At 48.1% G+C, this 24,281-nt stretch overlaps 1 protein-coding gene across 3 annotated transcripts in view; it reads left to right on the top strand.

Moving 5' to 3' along the window:
* The first annotated feature begins 2,622 nt into the window (after positions 1–2,622).
* Positions 2,623–24,281, top strand: part of GPR68 (G protein-coupled receptor 68) — a 42,416-nt gene continuing 20,757 nt past the window's right edge. For 2 of the 3 annotated variants that reach the window (XM_054026765.1, XM_054026766.1), the window contains exon 1: positions 2,623–2,730. The gene's annotated coding sequence lies outside the window, so the exon portion shown is untranslated. Of the gene's footprint in view, positions 2,731–3,041; positions 3,123–24,281 lie in introns of those variants that run through there. The other variant, XM_054026767.1, reaches the window with a different exon arrangement.

The following is a 24,281-nucleotide window of genomic DNA, read 5'->3' as shown; positions in this document are numbered from 1 at the left end:
TGGCTCTTTATTTGAGAGTAATACCTCCGAGCCTTTGATAATATCCTGGAAGCAAATGCTATGGGTTTTTCTTTACATATATTTGAAATAACAAATCCAACAAAAGAGGCATCGTATGCTAACAAAACAGGAAGGTTTTGATTAAAAGGTGACAGAATTAGACAATTTTCATTTTGCTTCCTGAAAGATTTTTGTGATGGGGTTTACCTGGCCCTTTGTGGGCCCCTGTTGGAGGCCCGGTGATCCTACTACACCCTGCCCCAGGAAAGGAACAGTGGAGGTGGGTCCCCCAGGTCTGCTCAGGGAGGACACATGGAAGCAGTTAATCAGAGCCCAGCAGGCTCAGATAAAAAGAGCTGCAGGGGCTTAGCAGGTCAGTTCCTGGCTGGGCCCAGAAGGGTGAGGAAGTGTGCTCTTCTCTGGCCAAAGGAGCTTGACTGGCTGCATTTACTGAACCAGCGAGAGAGAGGACCTGAGAACTGTAACCCTACTGTAATGGGTGAAGACAAAGGGACCAGGTGGGAAGAACCCAGGGAAAACAGCAGCAACTTATTAAAGGAGGCCATACACAGCTGCTGTGGATAGGGTCCCTGGATTGGGACCCAGTGACGTGTGCAGATCTAGGTTCCTCCACCACCCACTGGTGAATCGGCCTAGTCTGTGAGAAGGGGACAAAGCTCCTTTAGAAGTCTAAGCAGAGGGCTGAATGTACTGGGCCCAGAGATGGAGCTGAAGACCCTGATGAGGGCAGACACTTTGGTGAACTCTTTATCACCCTGGAAGGAGTCCATTTGAATGTGTGATTTAGCTGGAGGGCTAAACCACTGAAGACCCACCTAGCAAGACTGGTGACCTATAGGGGTTGCCAGGAGCAGGGAAAAGATTGCAGTACCACACCCAGCTGCGAGGAGGCATTTCAAGTGCCCCCCATCACAACCTTATTTTTCGCTCTTGGCCCAAATCCATTTAATATTTTCTTTTAATTAAAAATGCAGGTAGTTTGCTTAATACTGATAAATTTGACACAGATCTTCTATAATAGTTTAAGGCTGCCAAAAATATCTGTGCTCTGAAACCGTTTGGGATATAGCAACATTCCCAATAGCTCACACCTTCTCTCTTAATGGATGGATCCTACCTGCACCTATCCCATGCTCCAAATTGGCATGGATTTTTATTTATTTATTTGACTGTGTGTGTCTCTACACCTGTGTTGTGCAGTATTTAATATACAATGTGCAGTTTCTAATGTGCGTCTCTCTGTCCTGGAGGAGAACAGATGGTCTTGTGGGTAAGGCACTGGATTGCAACTCAGGTTCAGTTTCCAGCTCTGCCACAGACTTCTTATATGACCTTAGGCCAGTGGTATGCAACCTATGGCATGCGTGCCGAAGGTGGCATGCGAGCTGATTTTCAGTGGCACTCACACTGCCCGGGTCCTGGCCACCAATCCAGGGGGCTCTGCATTTAATTTAATTTTAAATGAAGCTTCTTAAACATTTTTAAAACCTTATTTACTTTTCATACAACAATAGTTTAGTTATATATTATAGACTTAGAGAAAGAGACCTTCTAAAAACGTTAAAATGTATTACTGGCACGCGAAACCTTAAATTAAAGTAAATAAATGAAGACTCGGCACACCACTTCTGAAAGGTTGCTGATCCTTGCCTTAGACAAATGATTTAATACTGATACTGCCTCTCCAGCCCTTTGTAGATTGTAAACTCTTCAAGGCAGGGACTGTCATGACTGGAGCTTGGGCAGTCAGTCCTAGTGGTCATAGCAATGACAGTCAAAAGCTAGGAATAGTATCGAAGGTCAGAGCTGGGGTCAGGAGTCTGAGAGCGAGCTGACAGGCAGGTCTGTTACTATGGCTGGCAGGGGAGTCCGTCTCCTTGCATGGACACTTCCTGAAACAATTCCTGGACTTAAACAAAGTGGCTGGACCAATCAGCGGCCATGAGGGCAATTATCAGTCTGGCCTTCTGAGGGGAACTTCCTGGTGCTCATCTCCACAAGGTCTATGTGATAAGGCATATGGCCCCATCACAGCTGTGGGGTAGAAGCGCAGAAGTGTTGGGCAACCCACAGACCCAGGTTCCGGTCCCTGCAGAATTTCACATGGACTGTCTTTCATTATGTTTGCTTATGTACCTAGCATGATGAGGCCCTGATCTCATATGAGGCCTCTAGGAGCCACTGCCATACAAATAACACTTTGCGTGTGTCATGTAGGTGTGCACATTGTGTGTCCAGACCTACTACACACAGTGATATCTGGGCTGTGCGTGTTTGATCCCTGTGTATAGGATTTGTGTATATATGCTAGACCTGCTTACGTCTGTGACCACTTGTGTTTTTGTGTAGGTTTGAACAGTTGTGCGTATTGTACAGTGTATATTGTATGGCTGTGTGGTTATTTTCTACTTGTGATTTGTACACCTCAGTATGTGGTTTTGGTTTTGTGTTCTCTGAGCAAGTGAGGCAGGAGGGAGCTGATAGTCTCACTCCTCTGCAGTGGTACCAGCAAGAGCAGCAGGAACTGAAGCACAATCTCCTCCCCCTCCTCCTCCAGACTCTCTCACTCACTGCCTGGCTCGGAGTGGGGCGGAGGTCAGCTAAGCCAGCCAGCCGGAGTCAGGAGCTGGGAAGACAGAAGATCTGTGCTGCTGCACCTCAGTGAATTTCCTTATATCCCAGCGCTCCTTAGGGATCCCCTGCTCTCAAGTGAGTCTCCGTTTTATTCTATTTTTTTTTATATACACATGAAGTTTTTCAGCACTGATCTGTGCTGTTCAGGGTCAGGGACCTGGTGGACAGGCAATGGGGCATCAGTTTCTGCTGAAGTGTTAAAAGCAGAAGCAAAAGAAAACAAAGAATCCAGGAACTTGAGCAAAGAAATTTGCATAGAAAAGCGCAACTTTAAAATAACTTCCTTGTTCTCCAAAGAGCCAGATCCCCATAATGTAAGTTCTTGGACAGAGGTTCTTTAGCAGAACACAGATGAGTTCTGTTTAGGTAAGGGGGAAGTTAAGTATTGAAGACACAGAGGTGAAATGGAACTATTAGAATGGGCTGGAAATGATTTCATGTTTGCAGATGGACTGGCACAGAGACAGGTAAACTGATTTTTTTTAAGGCACTTCCAAAGGATGTCAATATGAAGGTACCAATGTAAGCAAGTTTGGACTGATTAATGAGTGATTTCTCGAGGGCAATCCAGAGGGAAACTGCTAAACCAAGCACCTTGCTATATATGTATTCTGTGTACTGCTGTAGGGTTTACCTGTGTAACTGATCACTCAGAAGGACCCAATCTAAATATTTTCCTCATCTCTAAACAATTTTTCTCGCTATTATTTACGGTGACCCTTGGGAAACTTGACATTGGAAGGCTTTGTACTGAAATCCTTCCACCAGAAAACATGCTGGTTTGCTACTGAACAGCATATAGTTTCGTTGTTGTAGGTGCTTGTGATGCTGGGAATTTCCTCAGGTTTCTGACACTTTTTTGAACAAATTACTGAGGGATTGGTTTTGTGGGGGCTGTAAATGCATATATCGAATTAAGAAGAAAATATTAAGCACTTACTCAGCGATTTCTATGTACAGCTATTAACTAGTAGTCTAAAAAAAGAGACTTTTCAGCAGGCCTGGGAGAAATGGCCAGACACCAGCTCACAACATATTGCCATTCTAAGAATTTCATGACCACCTTAATTATATATTCATAAGCGATCTCAGTGTCTTACCACATTTCACTAAAAATGTCCTTCCCAGTCTACTAGACTACTTTCCTCTCCTCATTCTGATGTCTCCTTCAGGCCAATTTCCACCACGACACCCTCAAGAAGTGAGTCAGACACTTATTTATATAAAATGCATTGCATGCTGTACACATGCCTTTGCTGAACATGTAATTTTAATATGTAACCCGTCCTTCCTTCGCCCCCATCTTCCTGATTGTGCTGTTGTCCCACTCATTGTGTCACTGCCTGTAACTAATTTGTAAGCTCTTCATGGAAGGCTGGGGGGATGAGAGGAGGAGGCATCATCCGTTTTAGATTAAAAGAGAAGTGGTAGCCTGGCTATTTTAAACTGGTGCCTATGCTAGTGTTAGACTCTGCAGGACTAAAACCTGGGACCATGGAGGTTCTGGGCCACCAGCACTTCTGCATCACCATTGGGAGCTCAGGCTGGGGTTCCACTGGAGGACCTCATGAAGCTAGACACTGCAGGAAGTACTACCCAGTGGGGCCTGAGTGATGTCCTCCCTGCAGCCCACTGATTAACTCATGCTGGTGTATATACCAGGAAGCCAGCATGGGGAGCTGTCTGAGCAACGATGCAGACCACCTGCTTGCTTCTGCTCCAGACCTTGCCTTGCTGTGAACCCCAGACTCCAGCTCCTGACCCTGATTTGTCCCTGACTCCACTACTTGCTTCCTGTCTGTCACCTGATGCATGACCCTGACTTCCTGGCATCTTGACCCAACTAAATCCCAACTCCACTACACATCCCCACAGGAGGAGGGATAGTTCAGTGGCTTGAGCATTGGCCTGCTAAACCCAGGGTTGTGAGTTCAATCCTTGAGGGGGCTACTTAGGGATCTGGGGCAAAATCAGTACTTGGTCCTGCTAGTGAAGGCAGGGGGCTGGACTTGATGACCTTTCAAGGTCCCTTCCAGTTCTAGGAGATGGGATATCTCCATTAATTTATTTATTTAATTTATTTATATCCCTTGACCACAACTTGGTAACTGACCAGTGCACACCAGCCACCCACAGCTTGGCCCTAACAGAGGGGGCTGTATTGACCCCATTTTGTAACTGGCAGTGAAAGCATTAAAGCCTTTTCTCTGAGCAGAGAAGCTAGCCCAGATGACTGACAAAATTACCAGGAATCCCAGTTGCGGAGGGATGATGCTCAGCTCAGTGAGGGGTGAATCTGTCCATCTGTTGGGATTACATGAAGTAGAGTGGGCCAAGAGAGTGACGTACTTCCTACATTTGAGATGTGGGAATTGCTTATCCTTGTATAAGGAAAGACTCAAAGGCCTGTCACCTTTTTACTTATTGACTTCAAGCTACAAGAATCTTTTTTTTTAAATATATAAATTTGGACCAGCCATTTGAACTAGGGTTGCAAACTTTCTAATCACAGAAAAATGAACACCCTTGCCTCACCCCCTTCCCCGATTCCCCACCCCCACTCACTCCATCACCCTCCTCTGTTCCCCTCTTTTCCCCCCACCCTCACTCACTTGCTCATTTTTGTTGAGGTGTGGGAGGAGGTGAGGGCTCCAGCTGGGGGTGCAGGCTGTGGGGTGTGGCTAGGGATGAGGGGTTGTGTGTGGGAGGGGGCTCTGGGAGGGAGTTTGGGTGTGAGAGGGGGCTCAGGGCTGGGGCAGAGGGTTGGGGTGAAGGAGGGGGTGCGGGCTTCAGGAGGGAGTTTGGGTGTGGGAGGGGGTGCGGGCTCTGGGTGGCACTTACCTCAGGTGGCTCCCGGGAAGCGGTGTCACATCTTTCCAACTCCTAAGCGGAGGGGCAGCCATGGAGGCTCTGTGCACTGCTCCTGCCTGCAGGCGCTGCCCTCGCAGTTCCCATTGGCTGTGGTTCCTGGCCAATGGGAGCTGCGGAGCGGGCATTCAGGGCAGGGGCAGCACGTGGAGCCCCATGGCCGCCTCCGAGTCTGGGGGACATGCTGGCCGCTTCCTGGGAGCTGCATGGATCCAGGCAGGGAGCCTGCCTTAGTCCCACTGCACCTCTGACCGGACTTTTAGCGGCCCAGTCAATGGTGCTGACCGGAGCCGCCAGGGTCCTTTTTCAACCAGGTGTTCCGGTCGAAAATCAGATAGCTGGCAACCCTAATTTGAACCCATAATCATCAGTTGTTTCTTCAATTTCTGACCTTAGCTTATCTGACTTCTGTTGGCACCCTTCAGCACAGAGACCCAGGACACAGTGTGCTCCCTCACAAGCAATTTCTCCAGGTCACAGCTGAGGTGCATTTAAAGGGCAGGTGTATTGTGGGAAAGCTTCACTGACACTGACTGTTGCTGGACCTGTGGCATGGCTGCTGGACCTGGAGAATTTCAGTCTTGGGAGCTGTCAATTCAACATTTTACACATTTTTGTTACTTGTTTTCTAATGGAGAACTATTTAGACATACAACTTTGGACATAGCAGGAGTCCACCTAATTAGTCTGATTATCTTACAATTAGATTTATGTTTTCTCCTAGAAGTTTGCTTTTTTCCAAAAAGCTCCCTTTGAGTGGTTCTTACTGCGGCTTGTTCTCCCAGCTGAATCATTTGCAGAGCATCTGTCAAGACAGTCTGATGGGAAATTGACCTTTGGGTTTGAAAAGATGCAGAGCGGCCACACTGACTAAAGCAAAACTGGGCAGTCACCTACAAGTAATAGTGTAACCCTTCTGCCCATCTAAGTTGGCAGCAACAAGGGCCGGGTTCTGTATCTAGGGGTTCCGCTTCAATAACACAGTCCAAAACCAGCTCGAGCCCCCACCCAGTGACCTGGGACAATTACATACCACCCCCTGGGTGCCTCTAAGAGGCAATACTTCCCCTCTCGCAAGCACGGAGTCTGAGTGTAACAGAAAATGTTTAATAACATGAGGTAAACGACATCAGCATTAAATTGGAAAAACACCACAACTAGAGTTCATAGACCAAACCATGAGCGAAGACCCACCCCAGCAAATTGGGCCGTGTCTCTCCCGTTGGTTCTTGGAACCAGCGACCCAAGAATCACCAAAGTCCCAAAAGTCCGACAACCCCCCAAAGTCTCTGTCCCTGATCAGTGCAGCCCCAGAGTTCAAAAGGGGGGGGGTGTGAGCAGGGTGTTAAGGGGCACCTTACGTGATCCGAGGCCAACCGGCTGCTTCTCCGTGGGGTTCCACCCAGCCTTCACCACGAACTGCTCCACTCCACCCGCAGTCCCACTCCTGCCGTCCCACGAACTGCTCTGGCAGCTGCTCCGCTCCGCTCACCGACCTGTGAGCCGTGCCGCTCCGCGCCGCTCCGTTCACCGACCTGTGAGCCGTGCCGCGCCGTGCTGCTCCGCTCCGCTCACCGACCTGTGAGCCGCTCCGCTCCGCTCCGCTCCAGCCGTCCCTTGGGCCGCTCCCACAAGGCTCTGTTCTGTTAGCTGCTCCTCCAGCCGCTCCACTCACCGACCTGTGAGTCGCTCAGCGCCACTCCAACCGTCCCACAAGGCTCCACTCTGCTAGCTGCTCTGCCAGCCGCTTAGCATTATAGCTTCAGGCTCCCCCACTAGTTAACACCGCCTCAGTGATCTCAGCTCTTTTGTGATTTCAGCTCATAGTAGGGGAGCCCCAGTGCTAGTGCACCACTGGCCCAAAGTGAATTCAGTTCAGCAGTCTGTAACTAGACTTCTAATGAAATCAAAAGTTAGCTCTGATATTCAACAATGGAGAGAGGAGGTAGTGCAATTGGTGTTTCAACCCCTCAGAGAGGGCCCATACCATCAGGTACAAATACCTGTCCCCATCCTCTCTCAATTCACTGGGTTTTGTAACCCATGCCCCTTGACAAGCACATGCTACTTAGGTAATGGTGAATGACTCACTCAGTCCTTCTGTCATACACAGTTCCACTGGCCTTGATTCACAGAATCAGGGTAACAAAACTTTATTCTTCCTGCCCCAATAACAGAGAAACTGGGGATCCCACACCAGCCAAAGTAACCACTTTGAGTTGCTGTTGTTTCATGCCAGGCGAGTGGGTGTGCCTATGCAAACAAGATCAGCCCCTGGAGTTCTTTTCCACACTCGCCATAATTCACCACCAGATGTCAGGGTAGAGCTCATCCTGACTCTGCTTACATCCTCCCCCCAGCCGAAAATTTGTCGTCCCGACAAATCACACTCCCTATTATAACAACTCACTGGTTCCCTCCAAAGGGCCTCAGATAGCCCACTTTAGCTTCCACAAGCCTGTGTGCTAAACATATTGGTTCCTCACTAGTTACCCCAGGTGCATCATAAGTCAACCGTTTTACTGGTCTTATTACCCTGTCTCGTCTATTGAGAATTTCTGTTGCCGTGGTGGGCGGGACAGCCTCTTGAACGATGGATGGAGAGGTTTCCTTTGAGGGTCCCTCGGCTACTGGCATAGGCCCCTGCATTTCTAGTTCTAACAGTGGAGGGTCCAACGTGCCCAGGACATCCTCCACCTGTATGTCTCCACTGTCCAATAACCTGGGTGTGTCATCACATGGGGGTCCCACCAGTGGCTCAGGGGTGTCAGGAATGGGCCTAAATACTTCTGCCATGGGGTTTAGGGTGGAAGAAGAGGAGCTCTCTTTTGATTCAGCCGATCGAGACTGAAATCTTGTCTCCATCCCAGGATACACCATGGTTGTATCTTCCTCCTCAGACTCACTCTCAGATGTGCTGCATGGGGGTAGGTTAGCTGCAGGGGGCTGGCTGTCCACGTTGGAGGGCGGCTTTGGTCCAGCACCCTCGTTCTGCCCAGTTGCCCTGTTGTGGCCCATCTCATACGGGGTGCCTACCAATTCCCCCACAGGGAGCAAAAGGTTTCTATGCACTGTCTTTGTCTGCCCTGGACCCTCTTCAGGTTTGATCTTGTAGACCGGCAGGTCTCCTAGCTTTTCCATCACCAAGTAAGGTATTGCCTTCCATCTGTCGGCTATCTTGTGTTTGCCAGCAATACCCAAATTTCGCAGCAGAACTCTGTCCCCCGGCTGGAGTTCTTGCAGACGTACCCTAGCATCATATCGATGTTTGTTGCGGTCTGCATTCTTCCGAGCCGCAGATGTAGCTAAGTGATAAGCATCCCGCAGCTTTTCTCTCAGTCGGGATACATATTGCTGATGAGTTTCATAGCTATCTCCATCCTCTGATACACCAAAGCACAGGTCTATGGGTAATCTTGGTTCTCGTCCAAACATTAAGAGATATGGGGTGACTCCTGTAGCATCATTCTTTGTGGCATTGTAGGCGTGCACCAGATATGCAACATGTTGGCTCCAGGTTGCTTTCTGCTCTGGTCGCAAAGTCCCCAACATATCTAATAGGGTTCGGTTGAACCTCTCTGGCTGAGGATCACCTTGCGGGTGATAAGGCGTTGTTCTAGACTTCTTAATTCCCGCTATCCTCAGCACCTCCTTCAGAAGATGACTCTCAAAGTCCCGCCCCTGATCCGAGTGTATCCGGGCTGGAAATCCATAAACTGAGTAATATTTCTCCCACAGTACTCGAGCAACAGTGGTGGCCCTCTGATCACGCGTGGGATATGCCTGCGCATATCGTGTATAATGGTCAGTCACTACTAGAATGTTCCCAATATTCCTCTTGTCTACTTCTAAAGACAAGCAATCGATGCATACCAGTTCCAAAGGTTTGGTGCTGGTGATGTTCTTGAGATATGCAGCCCTCGTAGGCAGAGTTTTCCTTTGAACACATCGAGCGCAAGTCTCACATTTCCTACGAACATCTTCAGCCATCCGGGGCCAATAGAATCTACTACGAAGAAGTTCCAGGGTCCTCTCCATCCCTAAATGTCCAAAGTCATCATGCAGGGCCCTCATGGCCAGGGCTCTGTACTCTTTTGGCAGCACTAGTTGTGCTCGTTGCTTTTGTAAAGGGTCGGTGGTCATTCGATGTAACACTCCCTGGATCAGTTTTAGTTTGGTCCATTCTCTCAATAGTAGTTTACCCTCCGGGTTAGGAGGGACAACCGCAGCTGGGCTTCGCCCCTCCCTTTTGGCAAGTAGTGTATCACGAATGTCAATATCTTGCAGCTGGGCTTCCTGCCAGTCAGCCGCATTGAGCACGGGCAAGGGAGATTGGTCCAATGCAATATAGTTCACAGAAGCAGAAGGCACGCAGTCAGGGGGCAGGCCCAAAGCTTCAGCAACACATCCATGAAGACTCTCATGGGCCTCTGGCTCTCGGCGACTCACACTGCAAATAGCCCTCACTCCATCCACGGGTATCATAGCCACTTCTGGTGCCTGCGGACGCCGGGACAATGCATCTGCATCTACATTGCTTCTCCCTGATCGGTATTGAATGCTGAACTCATAGCTAGCCAAGGCGGCCACCCATCTCTGCCCTGTAGCATCCAACTTAGCACTTGTTAACACATAAGTCAATGGGTTGTTGTCTGTCCACACCTGGAACTGAGCACCATACAAGTAGTCTCGAAATTTCTCAGTGATGGCCCATTTCAAGGCCAAGAACTCCAGCTTGTGGATGGGATAGCGAGTTTCACTGTCAGACAGTCCTCGGCTGGCAAAGGCTACAGGTTTACGTCTTCCTTCCACTTCCTGGTACAGTACTGCTCCCAGACCCTCCAAACTGGCATCAGTATGCAGGATAAATGGCTTGCTTGGGTCAGCAAAGACTAGGACCGGAGCATGAGTTAGGCATGTAATGATTTCTCTAAAAGCCCTTTCACATCTCTCATCCCACCGTGGCCCAAATGGTTCGAAGGGGCCATAGTGTCTCTGCACAGGAGGCTTTGGGGACCTCCCCTTATTCTTGGTCTTAGGTTTGTTCCTGCTGGACTGGTATCCCCTGGTAAGATCATTCAGAGGTTTTACAATCGTAGCATAGTTCTTCACAAATCTGCGGTAGTAGCCACTAAACCCAAGAAAGGTCTTGAGTTCTCTGTAGTTACTTGGACATGGCCATGTAGTGAGGGCTTCTATTTTATCGGGATCAGTACTCACACCCTCTTGGGACACGATGTGCCCCACATATTTCACTGAGGTCCTGCAGAGCTGGCATTTGTCAATTGAAAGCTTCAAACCATAATCCTCTAACCTATCAAGCACTTTAAGAAGTCTTTCTTCATGCTCCTCCAAGGTTCTTCCAAACACAATCAGGTCATCCAAATAAACTAACACTTGCAGTAAATTCATGTCTCCCACAACTTTCTCCATAAGACGTTGAAATGTGGCAGGTGCTCCAGAAATCCCTTGGGGCATGCGTTCAAACTGATAAAACCCTAATGGGCAGATGAAGGCTGTCTTCTCCTTATCTTCTTCACCCAGAGGGATCTGGTACTATCCACTCCGAAGATCCAACACAGAGAACCACTGGCTTCCCAGCAAACAGTCTAAGGCATCTTGGACTCGGGGCATTGTGTACTGGTCAACCACAGTACGGCGGTTTAGGGTGCGGTAGTCAATACACATCCGGATTTTCCCATTCTTTTTACGGACCACCACAATGGGTGAGGCGTATGGACTGCGGGACTCTGTAATGATGCCATTCGCAGCCAGCTCCTGAAGATGTTGTCGCACATCTTCCATCTCGGAGAGGGCAATCCTCCTAGATCTCTCCCTGAAAGGTCGAGAGTCATGTAGTCTGATGTTGTGCTCTACTCCTTTTGCACATCCCACTCATGCAATGAGAACACTTTGGATCTTTCACAAAGTTTCCTCCTCAGGCGATCTTTCCACTCCTCGAACAATGGTGAATCTCCAAAGTCAAACTTTGCAGGGTCTATTGTCGGAACTTGAGTCTCACACTGGGGTTTTACAATTGATTCAGGCTCGAAGAGATCTGCTATCTTTTGTCCTTGCTTCACAACAACATCTCGACTTGTTTCATTAGCAATCAGTATAGTCACCTTTTCTTGGGCTTCAGAAGGTAGGGTTATGACTCCACTGGGGACCAGCACTCCTTCTGGGAGCTCTCCTTCAACTGGCTGCTCTATCATTGCTAATGTCCCTTTACTGCCTTTCAGCCGAGTACTCATGACAAGCACTTCTTGCTCCGTCCTTGCAGGCACTACTAAGGGGGTTGTGCCCATGTACTTCAGTGCCCCAATCGGTAGCTCAGATGTCTCCTTTTTAGCACCCTCAATCTTCCTGTAGGCTTCAGCACAAAGCGTATGGATCATCAGGGTATTCAGGTACTGGTCCCCAGCCCGTCGTCTGCAGTAATCCGCGAGCACCTTGAAGAGACTGGAGTTGGTCCCTATCAGCACAGACACATCAGAGGTCCCTTTAGGGTCAGGGCATATTAATGCAGCTGTGTCCACCTCTTCTCTTACCCCAGCAACCTCCTCTGGGAATTCCAGGTGCACTATGACATACCCTTGGTAGGGGTATTCATCCATGCTGAGGCCACACAGACCAACGCCAGTCAGTGGCTGTATAGGCAGGTGCCTAAGCATTTGTTGGTAGAATTACTGAAATATAATAGTCACTTGAGATCCAGTGTCAAGCACGGCTTTACACTCCTCCCCTTCAATCTTCACCATGACCTCTGCTCGAGGCCCTATCAGTCCTGCGGGGATCCCAGCTGGACGGTCTTTTCTGGGGGAATCTTCAAATCCTGCAGGCCTGGGTGGTCCCCGTCCCCTCTGGCAACTACCGGATCTCTCCCAACTGATCCTCAGCTTTCCATACACTAAGGAGGGGTTTTCTTCATTATGGCACTTGGCAGCACTGTGTCCATCCTGACCACATCGGTAGCAGAAGAATTGTCCTTTCCCCCTTCGCCCAGATGGGATGGTGGCTCTAAATGCTGACTTCTCCATCGCCACAGTCAGAGGCTCCTTATTCCCGGAAGTCTTAGCTCGGTCAATGGTGCTTTGCAGTTCAGCTATCCGTTCTGTCAGGACCTGCACTTGTTGGGCAAGTTCCTCTGTGGTGCTCACCATCAGTACACTGGCCGTTTGCAGTGGTGTTGTGCCGGCTGGCTCCAATGTTTGGGCTTCCCAAAACTCGCTGGCAGCCTGCCTTTCTTCCTCTTCTCTGATCTCCTTTATCAGCTGGGAATAACTTGGGGGATGTTCCCGTCGTTCTCTTAGCCGGAGATGGAGTAGAATCGGGTTCTGATACTGAGCTCCTCTTACAATTTGAACCAGTCTGGTCCGATCCATCTGTTCAGCAGTCACTGCACCCCTCATGACAGCTCTCTGAAGCAGTCTCTCCAGCCTCTGTATATAGGCTGAAATCTTCTCGCCAATTTGCTGTCGGGAATTAAGGAACTTACAGTAACTGTCTTCAGGGCCCTCTACACTCCCAAAGGTATGATCAAGGGCTTCCAGGCAGTCCTTCACACTGACCCCAGGGTCAATGAGTTTCAGGGTGCGAATCACATCTAATGCTGGGCCACTAAGGCTCTCTATTAGACATCTTCGCTTTTCTGCATCAGGTACGGCCCACTCCTGCAGCATTTCAGTGGTATGCTCCAACCAGGGTTCGAACTCCTCTGCCCCAGCAAATAACCTTAACTCACGACAAGAGTTTGACCTAGCATGGGACAACACAACCTTTTCCAATATTTGCCCCAGTGCTTTTGCCCAATCATTAGCTGAGGCTGCGGCCCCTGAGCTAGAGGCTGCAGGGCCGGGGCCCAACAAACCTGACATATTAGCCATTATACAAACAGTAATTTCCTCAAAATATAAACACAATTGTTTCCCAATGCAGTGGAACACTCAACTGGTGCTTGCGAGGGGTACTGACCCAGGGCATCCCGGACGAGCCCCCAAAAATGTAACCCTTCTGCCCATCTAAGTTGGCAGCAACAAGGGCCGGGTTCTGTATCTAGGGGTTCCGCTTCAATAACACAGTGCAAAACCGGCTCGAGCCCCCACCCAGTGACCTGGGACAATTACATACCACCCCCTGGGTGCCTCTAAGAGGCAATACTTCCCCTCTCGCAAGCACGGAGTCTGAGTGTAACAGAAAATGTTTAATAACATGAGGTAAACGACATCAGCATTAAATTGGAAAAACACCACAACTAGAGTTCATAGACCAAACCATGAGCGAAGACCCACCCCAGCAAATTGGGCCGTGTCCTCTCCCGTTGGTTCTTGGAACCAGCGACCCAAGAATCACCAAAGTCCCAAAAGTCCGACAACCCCCCAAAGTCTCTGTCCCTGATCAGTGCAGCCCCAGAGTTCAAAAGGGGGGGAGTGTGAGCAGGGTGTTAAGGGGCACCTTACGTGATCCGAGGCCAACCGGCTGCTTCTCCGTGGGGTTCCACCCAGCCTTCACCACGAACTGCTCCACTCCACCCGCAGTCCCACTCCTGCCGTCCCACGAACTGCTCTGGCAGCTGCTCCGCTCCGCTCACCGACCTGTGAGCCGTGCCGCTCCGCGCCGCTCCGTTCACCGACCTGTGAGCCGTGCCGCGCCGCGCTGCTCCGCTCCGCTCACCGACCTGTGAGCTGCTCCGCTCCGCTCCGCTCCAGCTGTCCCTTGGGCCGCTCCCACAAGGCTCTGTTCTGTTAGCTGCTCCTCCAGCCGCTCCACTCACCGACCTGTGAGTCGCTCAGCGCCACTCCAACCGTCCCACAAGGCTCCACTCTGCTAGCTGCTCTGCCAGCCGCTTAGCATTATAGCTTCAGGCTCCCCCACTAGTTAACACCGCCTCAGTGATCTCAGCTCTTTTGTGATTTCAGCTCATAGTAGGGGAGCCCCAGTGCTAGTGCACCACTGGCCCAAAGTGAATTCAGTTCAGCAGTCTGTAACTAGACTTCTAATGGAATCAAAAGTTAGCTCTGATATTCAACAATGGAGAGAGGAGGTAGTGCAATTGGTGTTTCAACCCCCTCAGAGAGGGCCCATACCATCAGGTACAAATACCTGTCCCCATCCTCTCTCAATTCACTGGGTTTTGTAACCCATGCCCCTTGACAAGCACATGCTACTTAGGTAATGGTGAATGACTCACTCAGTCCTTCTGTCATACACAGTTCCACTGGCCTTGATTCACAGAATCAGGGTAACAAAACTTTATTCTTCCTGCCCCAATAACAGAGAAACTGGGGATCCCACACCAGCCAAAGTAACCACTTTGAGTTGCTGTTGTTTCATGCCAGGCGAGTGGGTGTGCCTATGCAAACAAGATCAGCCCCTGGAGTTCTTTTCCACACTCGCCATAATTCACCACCAGATGTCAGGGTAGAGCTCATCCTGACTCTGCTTACAATAGTATCAGTAATTAGCAGCTAAGAATCAGCTCTGTAGTTTATGTTCTTAGGGAGTGTGTCAAGCATGGCTAGCTCCACTGTGATTTCCCATCAGAAGCTATGTTCTTGAGCTTTGTGAGTTTCTCGGGGAGCACAGGCTTAACATTTTGGCACTTCATCAGAAATTTGTAGATACTCTGTCTGAGGAACAAGACATAGTAATATTCTTTTACAAATTCTGTTCCCATCTTATTCCTGCAGTAGGGGGAGACTGATAAGAAGTTTACCTTGATGCACGCAGAATGTTCCCGCAGCCTGTCATGGCTAATGACATAATGTCATCAGGAGCAGTGGCTGAGCCACTCAGGGACAGCAGATTTGTCCGTAAACTGGTTTGGATTGGAGGTTGAATTTGATATTGGTATGTGGAGAGTGCTAACCATACTAAGGGCTGGAAGAATGGGAAATCTGATCTAGTCTGTAAGTAACCGAGGGTGCACTGTATTATGCTTCTGTTACAGTCCCCCCATGACAAATGCACTCATGACATTCTCCTACTCATCAATTGCCACATATAGCTGTTGCTGCTGAGATAATTCCAGTCTATTAATTTTAAACATCACTATTGTAGTTGCTTATCAGAAGGGGGAGGGATAGCTCAGTGATTTGAGCACTGGCCTGCTAAACCCAGGGTTGTGAGTTCAATCCTTGAGGGGGCCACTTAAGGAAGCTGAGGGAAAATCAGTACTTGGTCCTGCTAGTGAAGGCAGGGGGCTGGACTTGATGACCTTTCAGGGTCCCTTCCGGAGATAGGTATATCTCCCTATATATATATTTTTTTTTAATCTACAAACCTTCATGCTCCCTTGTTCTGGAGCTTGTTTATTGCTGGTTGAGCTCTAAAGTAGTGCTAATATAGTTTTAAAGGTGTGGTTTTAGCTATCAGGAGAGAGGAAGCTGAAATGGGAGCGTTACAAAAATAAAAAAGATTCTAATAGATGCATAGACTTTAGGGCCAGAAGGGGGACCATCATGATCATCTAGTCTGACCTTCTGCATATTGCAGGCCACAGAACCTCACCCACCCACTCCTGTAGTAGGCTCATAATCTCTGGCTGAGTTACTGAAGTCCTCAAATTTTAGATTCTCTGTAGTGTGAAGTCTTTAAATCATCTGCTACAATCACAGACTGTATTACATAGCAAAAATGGACAACACCAGAAGGAGGGAAATGGAAACATCATCATAGAGATGCAATTTATCAAGATTTTTGGCTTTGGTTTGGGATTTTTTGGCACAAGATTTTAAGATCGACAGTACTGTTTTAACTACATTAGTAACAAATAGAATTAGAATATGTTATTTCAGGGAAATAATTGGGAAGTGTTCCCATCATCCTTATGCCATGGAAAGAACCCATCTAGTAGAACTCACTCTGCCTGTGCAGGATAGTGATTTAGCTTCTATGCACATACCTAATTTGGGGAGTTAACTGCTTTATGCTTCTGCATGTCACAATCAGACATATTTAAAAAATTTATTAAGATGATGTTAAAAAAATAGTGAACAGAGTTTGAGCATAGAAGTTTCTGGTTATCAGGGAATAACATACAGATTATCGAGGGTGCAAAGTTTGGTTTAAGATAAGGTAGCATGAGGAATACATAATCTGCAATATCCCCGATTGGGGGTAAAAGGTTGATGGGTCAAAATACAGACATTGAGATATGAGGGTATGAAGTTCAAGGAAGGTTGCTCAAATTGACCCTCTATTACTATAGATGGGCCCAAACCAAAATCCCTCATCTGAATGCCCCAAAATAATGGGATTTGGAATTCACACCAGTCTCCACATTTTACAGCTGGACCCTTATCCCAGTACATGGGCCATGCCAAAACCCATGACCTGAACAGCTCAAAACTTATGAACATTGGTGTCTTGGAATATTTGGATTAAAAGATTTATCTAATTAAAACAGAATTCAACTGTAAAGACTATCTGTGAACTTCTTGTTCTGATAATTTAAGGGACATGCTTTTTTATGCTGATTTAATGTCATGGTTCTTTAACTTAATGCTTGATTTATGGATTTAATCTCTCTTGTCTCTGAATGAATATCAATATTGCTTGCTGGTTGGATGATCCTAAAATAACTGGTTGAGGACAGGTTATATCTGACAGAGTACCAAGCAGAGTTATTCTCCTTTTGACTCCCACTAACGTTACTTGTGCACGCAGAATCACAGAGAGTGCAACATTTTGAATGACAATGAACCTCAAATCCAGACCCAATCTATTTTTTATATTTTGGTATAAAGAAGTATTGGCATCAACCAGGAGCAAAGTCTGAGCAGCAGATACAGCAGGAGTGTCTCATGTGAGGCACACAGAAACCAAATGGCTGCAGATTGCAGCTGTCTTTGTATGTGATACAGAGAAGTGACTATAGGTCTCATCCTACAGGAGTGGCGAGTTGTATGGGCCCGTGGTGCCCGGGCTCCAGCAGATTCAGGGCCTGGGGGGCCTGGCTCTACCAATGTTCGGAGCCGAGCCTCTCCCCGGGCTCCACCTGCCACCCCTGCATGCCTCCCCCGAGCATCCCTGCCTGCCCTGGGCAGCAGGCGGCTGCCTCCTGCAGCTCTGTGCAGCGCTCCCTTGCCAGCCGTGGCCGGCTACAAAGGAGCGGCACCAGGGACAGGCTGAGGCAACTGCTGCACCTGCAGAGGGAGGAGGGGAGGAGATGCATGGCAGCCTCCCCCGGCAGGTGCCTCCGAGTGGGGGGCTTATCCTGGTTGGACCGCCTGAGCAGCAGCCTGGGGGTGCATGGGTGAGTGTCCCCCTCCCCTAGAGCTCGCTGCTGCCGGTGGGGAGAGGGTCGGGGGGGGGGAGTCCTCTGGCTCCCACCCCAGCTTGGGGCAGCCTGCATGCTGCACTCCAAACTCCTCATCCGCAGCCCAGTCCCACACCCCGCACCTCCTCTTGCACCGCAACCCTCTGTCCCAGCCCAGAGCCCACACCCAAGCTCCCTCCCAGACTTAGGCTGACCAGATAGCAAGTGTCAAAAATCAGGACAGGAGGTGGGGGGTAATAGGTGCCTATGTGAGAAAAAGACCCAAAAATCGGGACTGTCCCTATAAAATCGGGACATCTGGTCACCCTACCCAGACTTCGCACCCCAAACCCCCTTCCACACCCCCTCTCACACCGCAACCCTCTGTCCCAGCCCAGAGCCCGCACCCAGCACCCCAAACCCCTGTCCTAGCCTAGAGCCCACACCCAGCACCCAAACCCTCTCTGATCCTGCACCCACCACCCAAACCCCCTCCCGCACCCCAACCCCCTGTCCCAGCCGAGAGCCCGCACCCAGCACCCAAGCGCCCTCCCACAGCCCACACCCCCTCTCACACCCAAACTCCCTTCCAGAGCCTGCACCCCAACCCCCCCTGCACCCAACTCCCTCCCAGAGCCCGCATCCAGCACCCAAACCCCTTCCTGCACCCCATCCTGCAGCCCAACCCCCTGTCCCAGCCCAGAGCCTGCATGCAAACTTCCTCCCAGAATCTGCCCCCCAAACTCCCTCCCAGAGCCTTAGGCAGATGTGTGTGGGTGGGGGGGGGGAAGACGGGGGGGGGACTTGGAACTGATCTGGGCACCACCAAAAATTATACAAACCTGCTGCCCCTGTCATTGTATGGTCTTCCCTCTTAACTTAAGTGGCCAGGCTACTTGGATTCAGAGAGAGCATTTCATGCTGGGCTCTGCACTTTCCACAATCCTCATTACTGTATTAAATGTGAAGGTGACGGTGCGGTGTATGTTAGCAACCCCAGAAGTATATAAATTCACACTCCATGTACACTGTGCATATACACAGTGTATATTCCCATAAACTTACTGTGAATGAGCCTTTTGGAAGAAATTAAAAACACGCTGTTGCTCATGATAAACACGGTTACAAGTTTTTAAATACAGCAATATTAAGAGCTAAGATTAATGATGCAAATACATCTTAAGGCTACATTTGATGATAATCTTAGAATTATAAAATGAATCCAACTCTGAGAGAGACAATAATAATACTTAACGATGAAGACGAACTCTTAAATAGACCACTTAGGGAACTCTTCAAAAAGGCATTTGTCATTTGAACTCCAGTGTTGACACTCCCATGGAAACCAACCAGTACAAAGCTCTCTGGATGAGTTACTCCACAATCCATGATGAGGCAGTGCTGTGTGAAGCCACCTTTGTGTGCTGATGCTAAAGGATCAACTTATAATGTTTTACTTAGGAGCCAATGCAAGGAGTATCAAAACAAAACAAAACATAGTAAGTCAGTGTAAGCCAGAAACACAAACAGTGCAAAAGAATGAGTAATTTTTTTAAATGTCTGGGGTGTGCTTTCTGAAGCCCTCTAATTCAGCAGACTAATGTCCTATGAGGAACTGTGCCCTGTGAATTAAAATAAATGCAGTGATGTGAGGTAGTGTAAGCTGTCAGGGCATGGGCGGCCTACCTAGCAGGTGGAGCAGGACATGGCCTGGTGATTTTGGTGGCAGTTCAAGTAATGACAAGTGTAGATCTAGAGATCAGGCACCAGTCCAAGGTAAAGCACTAGTCAGGGTCAAGGGGCCAAGCGGAAGGTCAGAACCAGAGTCAGAAGCCAAAGCCTAAGCCAACAAGTAAGCTGGAGTCGTAGTCAGGGATATAGCCAAGATGGGGAGCCAGCAGACAGAAACCAGAATGAAGCAGGAGATAGGGCTTGGAGCAAGGATTGTAAACAGGCTGGAGCAGGAAGCAGAAGTTAGAGCAGGGTAAGTGCATCTGTGGGCATGATACACACTGAACAGCTGCTGTAAGGCCGAAGTTGCAGACTGAGCAGGGCAGACAGCAATCAGGGAGATCAATTGTTTGGAGGGAGCTCATTGGGCACCGCTGAGCTTGCTAGGTTACCTAGTGACCAGGCTGGGAGCTAGCTGTGCCACTGACAGGTAGGGCCTGCAATATTTTGATATATACCACTAGACAGCACTGTTCCAAGTTTGTTTTTTTATTGTGTGAACAAATGTTCAGTCTTAGGAAGCATACTGTGTTGACTTTGGTTGTGGTAATGCAAGGTTCTGTGTAGAGTCAGTGGCCTTTGGAGAGGGAGCTGTGTAAGCTGCTGGAGAGTTGCTCTGTGCCTAGGGTGACCAGATGTCCCGATTTTATAGGGACAGTCCCGATATTTGGGGCTTTGTCTTATATAGGCACCTATTACCCCCCATTCCCTGTCCTGATTTTTCACACTTGCTGTCTGGGCCCCCCATTTGTGCCCTGGTCTATTTTTGGTCAATTCCTGATCAGAGATTCTCTCTGGAAACTAGGGAATTAGTGTTGGGCTGAGATCCCTGAAAGTAGAGAGTGTTGCATGCTGTTTCACACCCTATCCCCCATTCCAGAGCTTGTGTATATGTGTAAATAAAGCAAGTTACACTTAGAATATACCCAGACTCTATATCATTGATTTCCCCTTCACTGGAAAGCTGACCTACAAGGCCCAAATAGCTGCTTAGCAGGAGAACAATGCTGGTGTCCGACTGGGACAGAAGAAGGGACTACAATAATAACCACTTTACAGGTGGGGAAAAACCCAGAGAGATTAGGAGATTTTCCCAGGGCGATAGAGAATATTCTATGTCAGAGTCAATTTAGAACACAGGCATTCCTGGTTCCCAGTCCTGTGCCTACAGCACACCTTTACCAACACCATGTATATGGGCATGTGGAACACTTGTCCTTTAGCTGGGATGTTCTATGTCTCACTCTGATCTACGTGGCTTGTGACTGGTAATGCAAAAACAGACTTAGAATTTCTGGTATTGTCATTTTAAATGGGGATTTTAGGCAGTGTTTGATGACGGCAGGAAAACCAAGTATTTGCCTGGCTTTCTGTTCATAGAGCATGGTGGTTTGGTTTCCAGGGATTTTGCTCTTTTGAGGGGTGGAGGTGTTGGGATTTGGATTTTGTCAGTTAATAAGTATACCACCAGCCATGGGCTTGATCTCACATCCCTGATTCATGGAGGTAGTTCTGCTCACATCAATCAGATGAATCACATGGGTGAGAACTAGTCAGGTGATGATTTGAAGGCTCACACCCCTTTTTGTTGGATTCCAGACTGGTGGAGAACAAAGGCTTGCCCTGAATATTTGGGTGACTTTAAGAGCAGCAGGGAGAAGAGACTGACGTGGGTTTTCTTTCACAAGGCTCTGGGCCAAACCCTTACGGCAATAAATAAATACAAATTAAAAAAATAATTTTAAAAAGGTGTGTGAACTTTGCTGTGCCAGGAATAGGGAATTCCAGGAGGAACCTCTAGGCTCCTTTTCACACTGTCCCTGTGGTTAGCACTAGCATGAGGAACTCTCAACAGCTCTGCAGTGCAAGTTGTTCAGCCCTCGCTACACAGTAAAAAGCAAAGCAGTGGGGTCACAGGATCGCTGGCCACAGTTAATGCCCCTGTGCCAGAACTGGTGCTCCCACTTTAGCCAATTGAGAGGGAGGGAAAGATGGGGGGAGGGGAGGCTATAAAAGATCCATGAGGGACCTGATGAGTCAGGAGACTGGAGGAGGAGGTCTTTGGGGGAAAGCTGTAGATAGCTCTCTCTGGAAAGAGGAAGACATTACCAGGAAGCCAGTGGATGGGACTTCCTGAGTCAGAGCTAGTGCCAGGAGGCTGGAAAGGGCTGAGGGCTAGGAAATCAGCGGAGGGGCGAACTTGCTTACCTTTCCTGAGCCAAATATCCTCAGCCATAGAAGGCAGGCAAGAGCTGAAGGTTTATAGCAATGGAGATGCCTGCTGGCTCTTGGTGATAGAGAGCTGAAGCCAAAGGGCTGGAGAGGGCTAAAAGCTGGGAAATGATGGAGGTTGTGAGGCTTCTGATATCTCCAGGCAAGAGCTAAAACAAAACCTGAGATTGAAACAGGTTGAAGAACCTTGCTAGTTAGAGGGGCTATGGTGAGGCATGCTGAGAGGTACTGGAGAACTGGGGCATTGTGGGGGATGTGAGAACCATATGGGTTCTCGTTATGGGTCTTGGCTTATGATATATGTAAATAGGACTTTATTCTGTCATAAATTAACTCTGTAAGGGCTATTTATACTCAGAAAGCCTATTTGAACTACTGCTGAGGAGGGCAAAGGAAAGAGACTGAGGCAGGTGTGTCTGTCATGCCACAGCATGCCACAAGAGGGTGCTCCTGAGTTGGGCGGCCCAGTGACAAATGGATAAAACTATGATGATCCTTCACACATGGGTTGAACTGTATTTATCTTCCTGCCCATCTTATTTACATGTGCTAGGACCCCTTATTGCTCATAAACAAGCTAGCCTAGATAGAGCTAGTATAAGGTTGGTGCTTAACTGGTTGGAAAAATCATTCCCAGAGAATAGTTATCAGTGGTTCATAGTCATGCTGGAAGGGTATAACGAGTTGGGTCCTGCAGGAATCAGTTCTGGGTCTGGTTCTGTTCAAAATCATCAATGATTTAGATAATGGCAGAGAGAGTACACTTATAAAGTTTGCAGATGATACCAAGCTGGAACAAGTTGTAGGTGCTTTGGAGAACAGGATTAAAATGAGAAATGATCTGAAGTAAATAGAATGAAATTCAATGAGGACAAATGCAAAGTACTCCATTTAGGAAGGCACAGTCAGTTGCACACATACAAAATGGGAAATGACTGCTTAGGAAGGAGTAATACGAATAGGGATCTGGGGATTATAATGGATCACAAGCTAAATATGAGTCAGTGTAACACTGTTGCAAAAAGAAGCGAACATAATTCTGGGATGTATTAGCAAGAGTGTTGTAAGCAAGACACTATACTCCACACTGATAAGGCCTCAGCTAGACTATTGTGTCCAGTTCTGGGTGCCACGTTTCAGGAAAGATGTGGACAAATTGGAGAAAGTCCAGAGGAGAGCAACAAAAATGATGAAATGTCTAGAAAACATGACCTATGAGGGAAGATTGAAAAAAAAAAATAGGTTTGTTTAGTCTGGAGAAGAGCAGACCGAGGTGGGACATGATTACAGTTTTCAAGTATGTAAAAGGCTATTACAAGGAGGAGGGTAAAAAATTGTTCTTGTTAAGCTCTGAGGATAGGACAAGAAGCAATGGGCTTAAATTGCAGCAAGGGAGTTTTAAGTTAGATGTTAGAAAAAAATTCCTGTCAGGGTAGTAAAGTACTGGAACAAATTGTCTAGGGAGGTTGTGGAGTCTCTGTCATTGTCTAACCTGTTCTTAAAAACCTCCAAACACTTGTCAGGAATTTTCTAGTTGTTATTTAGTCCTGCCTTCAGTCCAGGAGACTGGATTAGATGACCTATTTAGGTTCCTTCCAGTCCTATACTTCTATGATTCTATTATATTGCTACCTGTGGGAAGCCAGACAGCACTAGAACAAAACTTAGAATGACAAGGAATTAATTTTTATGTATTTTCTAATGTAATACATGCTGCCTGCTTTGTTCATATTTGATATCAATATGTCAAGCGCTTTAACCCATGATGGGAGGGAAAATTGTCAAGTCCCCATTCAAGCAAATGTTTGACCGAAACTATGAGCCTAGAGCAACATACGGAAAGCCAGCAAATTCAACTTCTGGTGGAGAAATAGAGGTGCAAACTCCACCACTAGGGATTCTCAAACAAATAGCTCCTGGGCTTGATGGGATTGGTGGTGAAATAGATAATATTTTATTATCCTGTCACTGATTCCAATCTGGTTAAGGTTTGAGTGAATGAAAGTGATGGGTAGACTCTGTGAAACAAGTGGTGCTGCTCTTATGCTCCTCCCCAACCATTGTCATCCTCAGTGGCATTTTCAGCAGTGAGGCCAAGGTATGAATGGCACGAGAAACAGAAATTATTAGGAATACCAATGGGGAAACTGGACTTCATTACTGCCCCCATACTGTACCTATGCTATGGATAAATAGAGAATATTAGTTTCCAGCGCTTATTAAATCAAACAAATGAACAACATACCAGCAGTATTCTAGAGAGGGCATTTGTCAAGGTTCCCTCCCCACTCTGAACTTTAGGGTACAGATTTGGGGACCCATATGAAAGACCCCCTAAGCTTATTTTTACCAGCTTAGGTTAAAAATACGCTGCCACCACCAAGCATTTTAACCAAATATTTATGGAGAGCCACTTGGAACTCTGCCTTTCCCCAAATATCTCCCAAGTCCCTAACCCCCCTTTCCTGGGCAGGCTTGAGAATATTTTCCCCCAAGCCCCTACACCCCTTTCCCCAGGAAGGCTTGAGAATATCCC

This window comes from Malaclemys terrapin, chromosome 4 (genome assembly GCF_027887155.1).
Source record: "Malaclemys terrapin pileata isolate rMalTer1 chromosome 4, rMalTer1.hap1, whole genome shotgun sequence".
Classification (NCBI taxonomy): Eukaryota; Metazoa; Chordata; order Testudines; family Emydidae; genus Malaclemys; species Malaclemys terrapin.
The sequence above is the reverse complement of the archived record's forward strand: the minus strand, read 5'-3'. Positions and strand labels throughout refer to the sequence as shown.